We start from the raw sequence: 7,166 nt of genomic DNA, 5'->3' as shown, positions 1-7,166 counted from the left end.
GATTTGAGAATACATTTAGGTTTTAGGTTTAGGTTTAGGTTTTAGGTTATAGGTTAAGGTTTAGGTTTTAGGTTAAGGTTAGGTTATAGGATATAAGTTTAGGTTATAGGTTATAGGTTAAGGTTTAGCTCATAGGTTTTGGTTTAGGTTAAGGTTATAGGTTATAGGTTAAGGTTTAGGTTATAGGTTATAGCTTTAGGGAATTGAGAATAGGTTAAGGTTTAGGTTTAGGAAATCGGGTTCGGGATCGGGTTTAGGTTTGGGTTTTCAAGTTTAGGTTTAGGTTTAGGTTAGGGAGTTGAGATTAGGATTAGGTGTAGGTTTAGGTTTAGGGATTTGAGAATACATTTAGGTTTTAGGTTATAGGTTAAGGTTTAGGTTTTAGGTTTAGGTTAAGGTTAGGTTATAGGTTATAAGTTTAGGTTAAGATTCTAGGTAATAGGTTTTGGTTTAGGTTAAGGTTGTAGGTTTAGGTTTAGGTTTAGGTTATAGGTTATAGCTTTAGGGAATTGAGAATAGGTTAAGGTTTAGGTTTAGGAAATCAGGTTCGGGTTCGGGTTCGGGATCGGGTTTAGGTTTGGGTTTTCAAGTTTAGGTTTAGGTTTAGGTTAGGGAGTTGAGATTAGGATTAGGTGTAGGTTTAGGTTTAGGGATTTGAGAATACATTTAGGTTTTAGGTTTAGGTTTAGGTTTTAGGTTATAGCTTTAGGGAATTGAGAATAGGTTAAGGTTTAGGTTTAGGAAATCGGGTTCGGGATCGGGTTTAGGTTAGGGAGTTGGGATTAGGATTAGGTGTAGGTTTAGGTTTAGGGATTTGAGAATACATTTAGGTTTTAGGTTTAGGTTTAGGTTTAGGTTAGGGAGTTGAGAATACATTTAGGTTTTAGGTTTAGGAGGTTCGGGTTCGGGATCGGGTTTAGGTTTGGGTTTTCAAGTTTAGGTTTGAGTTTAGGTTAGGGAGTTGAGATTAGGATTAGGTGTAGGTTTAGGTTTATGGAAATTAGAATACATATACGTTTTAGGTTTAGGTTTAGGTTTTAGGTTTAGGGATTTGAGAATACATTTAGATTTTAGGTTTTAGGTTTTAGGTTTAGGTTTTAGGTTATAGGTTTAGGGAATTGAGTTTAGGTTATAGGTTATAGGTTATAGGTTAAGGTTTAGGTTATAGGTTTTGGTTTAGGTTAAGGTTATAGGTTTTGGTTTAGCTTATAGGTTATAGGTTATAGGTTATAGGTTATAGCTTTATGGAATTGAGAATAGGTTAAGGTTTAGGTTTAGGAAATCGGGTTCGGGTTCAGGATCGGGTTTAGGTTTGGCTTTTCAAGTTTAGATTTAGGTTAAGTAGTTGAGATTAGGATTAGGTGTAGGTTTACGTTTAAGGATTTGAGAATATATTTAAGTTTTAGGTTTAGGTTTAGGTTTAGGTTTTAGGTTTTGGTTAAGGTTATAGGTTTAGGTTTAGGTTATAGGTTTAGGTTTAGGTTTAGGTTATAGGTTATAGGTTATAGGTTATAGCTTTAGGGAATTGAGAATAGGTTAAGGTTTAGGTTTAGGAAATCGGGTTCGGGTTCGGGATCGGGTTTAGGTTTGGGTTTTCAAGTTTAGGTTTAGGTTTAGGCTTTGGAGTTGAGATTAGGATTAGGTGTAGGTTTAGGTTTAGGGATTTGAGAATACATTTAGGTTTTAGGTTTACATTTTAGGTTTAGGTTAAGGTTATAGGTTTAGGTTATAGGTTTAGTTTATAGGTTTTGGTTTTGGTTATAGGTTATAAGTTATAGGTTATAGGTTTAGGTTTTAGGTTTAGGTTAAAGGTTTTGGTTTAGGTTTTAGGTTTAGGTTATAGGTTTAGGTTTAGGTTATAGGTTATAAGTTATAGGTTTAGGGAATTGAGAATAGGTTAAGGTTTAGGTTTAGGTTATAGGTTTAGGGATTTGAGAATACATTTAGTTAAGGTTTAGGTTATAGGTTTAGGTTAAGGTTAGGTTATAGGTTATAAGTTTAGGTTATAGGTTATAGGTTAAGGTTTAGGTTGTAAGTTTTGGTTTAGGTTAAGGTTATAGGTTTTGGTTTAGGTTTAGGTTTAGGTTTTAGGTTTATGTTAAAGTTATAGGTTATAGCTTTAAGGAATTGAGAATAGGTTAAGGTTTAGGTTTAGGACATCGGGTTGGGGTTCGAGATCGGGTTTAGGTTTGGGTTTTCAAGTTTAGGTTTAGGTTTAGGTTAGGGAGTTGAGATTAGGATTAGGTGTAGGTTTAGGTTTAGGGATTTGAGAATACATTTAGGTTTTAGGTTTAGGTTTGGGTTTTAGGTTTAGGTTATAGGTTTAGGTTTAGGTTTAGGTTTAGGTTAGGTTAGAGGTTAAGGTTTAGGGAATTGAGAATAGGTTAAGGTTTAGGTTTAGAAAATCGGGTTCGGGTTTAGGATCGGGTTTAAGTTTGGGTTTTCAAGTTTAGGTTTATGCTGAGGAGTTGAGATTAGGATTAGGTATAGGTTTAGGTTTAGGGATTTGAGAATACATTTAGGTTTTAGGTTTAGGGTTTTAGTTTATAGGTTTAGGTTATATGTTTAGGCTTAGGTTTAGGTTAAGGTTAGGTTATAGGTTATAGGTTAAGGTTTAGGTTATAGGTTTTGGTTTAGGGTTAGGTTTAGGTTATAGGTTATAGCTTTAGGGAATTGAGAATAGGTTTAGGTTATAGGTTTAGGGTGTGGTTTAGGTTAAGGGTGTGGTCCCTGCAAATACAGATATAAACACGGCTTGTCCAAATGGTCATGCCCCTCCAATACTGTCTATAGGAAATGGATAACTTCATCATGGTCATAACAGCGGTTCCCACCTTCCAAGGACCTCTGCTCATCCGGATAGCTTCGACGCACATTCGGGTCTACTCCATTAATTTCGAGTAAATACATAAACACGGCCTATTCAAATGGTCAGGCCCCTCTAATGCTGTTCATAGGAAATGGATAGCTTCATCATGGTCATAATAGTGGTTCCCACCTTCCAGAGACCTCCGCTCATCCGGATAGCTCCGTCGCACATCCGGGTCTGCTCCATTAATTTCGAGCAAATACATAAACACGGCCTGTCCAAATGGCAGGCCCCTCCAATCTTGTCCATAGGAAATGGACAACTTTATCATGGTCATAACGGTGTTCACCTTCCAGAGACCTCCGCTCATCCGGATAGCTCCGTCGCACATCCGGGTCTGCTCCATTAATTTCGAGCAAATACATAAACACGGCCTGTCCAAATGGCCATGCTATTCCAATGCTGTCCATAGAAAATGGACAGCTTCATCATGGTCATAACAGCGGTTTCGACCTTCCAGGGACCCCTGCTCAACATCCTGATAGGTCCAACCCACATCTGGATCTGGTCCATCAATTTCGAGCTAATACATAAACACGGCCTGTCCAAATGGTCAGGCCACTCCAATGCCATTCATAGGAAATGGACAGCTTCATCATGTTCGGTTAGTAGAGAAGGACAATGTACTAAACTGGACATGTGGAGAGAGAGAGATATTATTTATAAGTCTCTTTTCTCATATGTGAGGGGAAATGGCAAAAAATAAGGTTTTTTTTTTTCTTTTGGTGTAGAGAGAAAATAAGTTTTTTTCTTTTCATAAGCATCCTCTTTAAAGGTCAAAGATTATCCATGTGGTTCCAGAACCAGTGTACCTAGATTCAAAGGCGGAGGTCCGCGCCTTTATCCATGTGGTTCCAAAACCAGTGTACCTAGATGTTCCAATTTCCCATAAAATCTACATAACACTCTTTGATGCTTCAGAATATGCATAAATGAAATGCATATAGTGATTCTATCATCAAGATAAATGTCGACATCTGATAGTTAAGTGAACAAGAGTGCAAGTCTAACAAAAGCACAAATGAAATTAACAAATTACACATGAAGAAGAAGAAAAGCATCATCAAAAAGATATATGAGAAGACAACATGTATAGCAACTCTTTGTCACAAAATTGGATCTAATGTGTTGATGGTGGGTGGTTTAGGTTGTGTTGTAGAAGAGACCACATAGCATTTATTCCTCAGCCCACTGGATTGATTTAGCATTCTTTCATTCCTCAGCCCACTGGCATCCGAGTGAGACATCGAATCCATACTGATCCACTAATCAAGTGAGGAACACATGGACAAAAATAGTAGTGGCTTGCAGAAAAAACAAAGATATTGCCAATGGCCTACCTAAGGTTTAGGTTTAGGTTATGTGTTGGAAGATCCTAGTTGTTGAATTAGGTTTAGGTTATAGGTTTAGGGATTTGAGAATAGGTTTAGGTTTAGGGATTTGAGAATAGATTTAGGTTTAGGTCATAGGTTTAGGTTTAGGTTATAAGTTAAGGTTTAGGTTTAGGTTATGGATTTAAGTTTAGGTATAGGGAATCGGGTTCGGTTTCGGGTTCGGATCGGGTTTAGGTATTCTCTAGTATTATCTACTATTGGACCTAGTATTATCTACTACATACTAGTAAAATACAACCAATATTGGGGCACCATACCATAAGCTACAAGAATTTCATGTCCCCCTAAACAAGGTATCCTACATTGATAATATATATATATATATATATATATATATATATATATATATATATATATATATATATATATATATTATAAGTTCTTTATTTTCATTTATATTCACAAATACATTCGTCATCCATCCAAGAAAATTGAAACAAGTACTGTTACTCTATGACTAACAGTTGAAAAGGAAAATCATGCAAAAATAAGAAAGAAAATAAATAACTTAAGAATATCTCACTCACAAAGGAAGAAGGGCTTTCCCTTGATCCGAAATCTGCATCATCATTCAACTCAACAAACCTTTCAATTCCATCATCTTCCCTAGCTAGAGACTTCTCAGCATTAGATCTCTTCATCAATCTGCTTGCCTCTGAAGTAGGCTTCTCTCCCAAATCTCTCTTTGTAACCTGATCCCATGTTAAGGCTATCATGAACAGAGGCGCACCAGTAAAACCAACAGACTGCAAAACCGAATAAGGAGAAGGAAAAAACGGAGATGGTGGCTAGTTTTGGTCCAAACTGGTCTGACCACCTTGTCAGATCAGTGTTTTTAAAACACCGAGTTTGAGAGATTCCACCAATATTATTTCCATGATTTCTCCAGTTTGCCAGTTTGCCTCCATATTTATTTTCAAATGTTCTCCAACACCTGCAAGGATCATCTCTAAACTACTTGCACATCAAATCTCAAGAATTGATATGGACCTTCCATCCTCTCTCACACTATAAGTAAACATCTCAAGACTCGTTATCGGGTTCTCTCCAAGAGGCAAAAGATCATTAAGAGTTGAGACCAAATCCTTTTTTTATTAGCAAAGAAGGGAGATGGTAGCACCAGACCAAATCATCAACATATATAAAAGTGCAACTGGCATCATCCAATCTTAAACAAAAATACATAAAGAAAGAAGCTCCAAATCCAACATGTGAATTAGCAACATAATACAAATGATAGGCTCCCTTCTACTACATAGCAAAAGACATGTCTTATAGGGATTCTAACTTCTTCATGTCAGGGATGGCAAGAATTTTATCAAGAAAATGCAGTTCTCACAAAGCATTGACGCTAGGAGACCACGATATAGACCACAAACTGTCCAAAAAGAGTAATGTTTCATTTCCTGCCAAACAAATAGCTGTTTAATACTATAGAGGACGATGTTGTTGCAGACAGTTGCAAATGCACCACTATAAGGGTATAAGTACAACAACTAGGAGGCATAGGCTGAGGTGACAACTGACAACCTTTTTTTTACCTACGTGGCTATAGGCCCAAGCACTTCCCATGGTTAGGAATCATGTACCACACTTTTAGGGTTATGAAAAGTCATTTCACTTAAAAAAGGTAAAGACTATCACATACAGTTATCAACCATCTAAGCCTTAGAATATATGGGCTCAAAGATCCATCGTTCCTATTGCTTGTTAATTAGCTAGCTTTTAGGATGTCCTAGATTTATCTATTATTTGATTTGTATTATTCTTTATTTTATACTATTCATGACAGTTTATTTGGGAGAACTGGAATTGTTGTAATATGGAAGACCTACATGTTCACTCTCAACTATCATCACATATTCCAATAAAAATCTCAACACATTTGCTAAGCCCACACAATATGTACAGCCCCGCCCACCACACATGCTTAATACAGAGCAGGTGTGTGTCATCCAAGCTTTTCATCTGGTGGGGCAAGCTGTTTAGATCTTCTAGCTCAACAATCAGGCCATTTCACTTATCAGGTAGAGATAATTTTCGAAAATAAGTGGATGGAAAAATCTTTCTTTTTCCAGCCATCCAACAGTTCTGTACAATGTGGCCACAGAGTGAAATGGCCTGATTTTTAGGGGGAAGATCTAACTTATGCAGCCCATCAGATAAAAAGCCCGGACCTTGCACGTGAGCCAAATTGGCACGTGTGCTTCTATGTTGCTGGGCATTTTTCAACATGCGTTTGACCCTTAGCAAATCTCCAATCTTATATGGTAAAAGTCTAAGCGATAGACATTAAATGGGTGTTTAAGTAAAAGAAAGGGAGATCGTTCAATGGTTGGCAAGTTAATAATAGTTTAATAGACATACTATTTGATGCAGTCTAGCTATCAAATCAGTGAGATTTCCATACCCGAATTGCAAGAATATTGAAATTTGTTCCCTTTTTAAAAATACTTGAATAATCCTCAGAAAATGTAATGCCTCTACCTCCTCAAACAGTCCCTATTTACAAATCCTAAAGAGACATCCTAAATTACTAACTAAATCTTTAACAAGATTCCCGACTATTAGCTTGATTCAGCAACAATCAAATCTACTCAAAATAGCAACAAATGGAACTAATTTTGGTGGTTATTTCGAATTCCACGCGTCAAAAATATAATTACACATATTTGTTTCAGGAATTTCATCAAACACCTGACATGTTTGTTGCTCACTAGAATTTTATCAAAAAAAGCAACACAAGGAAAAGGATAACTAAGCTAAGGTCGAATGTTACCAAGGTAGGAAGGTTCGAAGGCTTCCCTGATTGCTCATCTTGGAGATATTCTGCTAGAGGATGGATTCCTGCGAGATGCCGCATTCTCTCCAGGAAATCGTGCCACATCATCAGGGCCATCAAC

The sequence above is a fragment of the Magnolia sinica genome, chromosome 8 (assembly GCF_029962835.1).
Source record: "Magnolia sinica isolate HGM2019 chromosome 8, MsV1, whole genome shotgun sequence".
NCBI classification, from domain to species: Eukaryota; Viridiplantae; Streptophyta; class Magnoliopsida; order Magnoliales; family Magnoliaceae; genus Magnolia; species Magnolia sinica.
The sequence above is the reverse complement of the archived record's forward strand: the minus strand, read 5'-3'. Positions refer to the sequence as shown.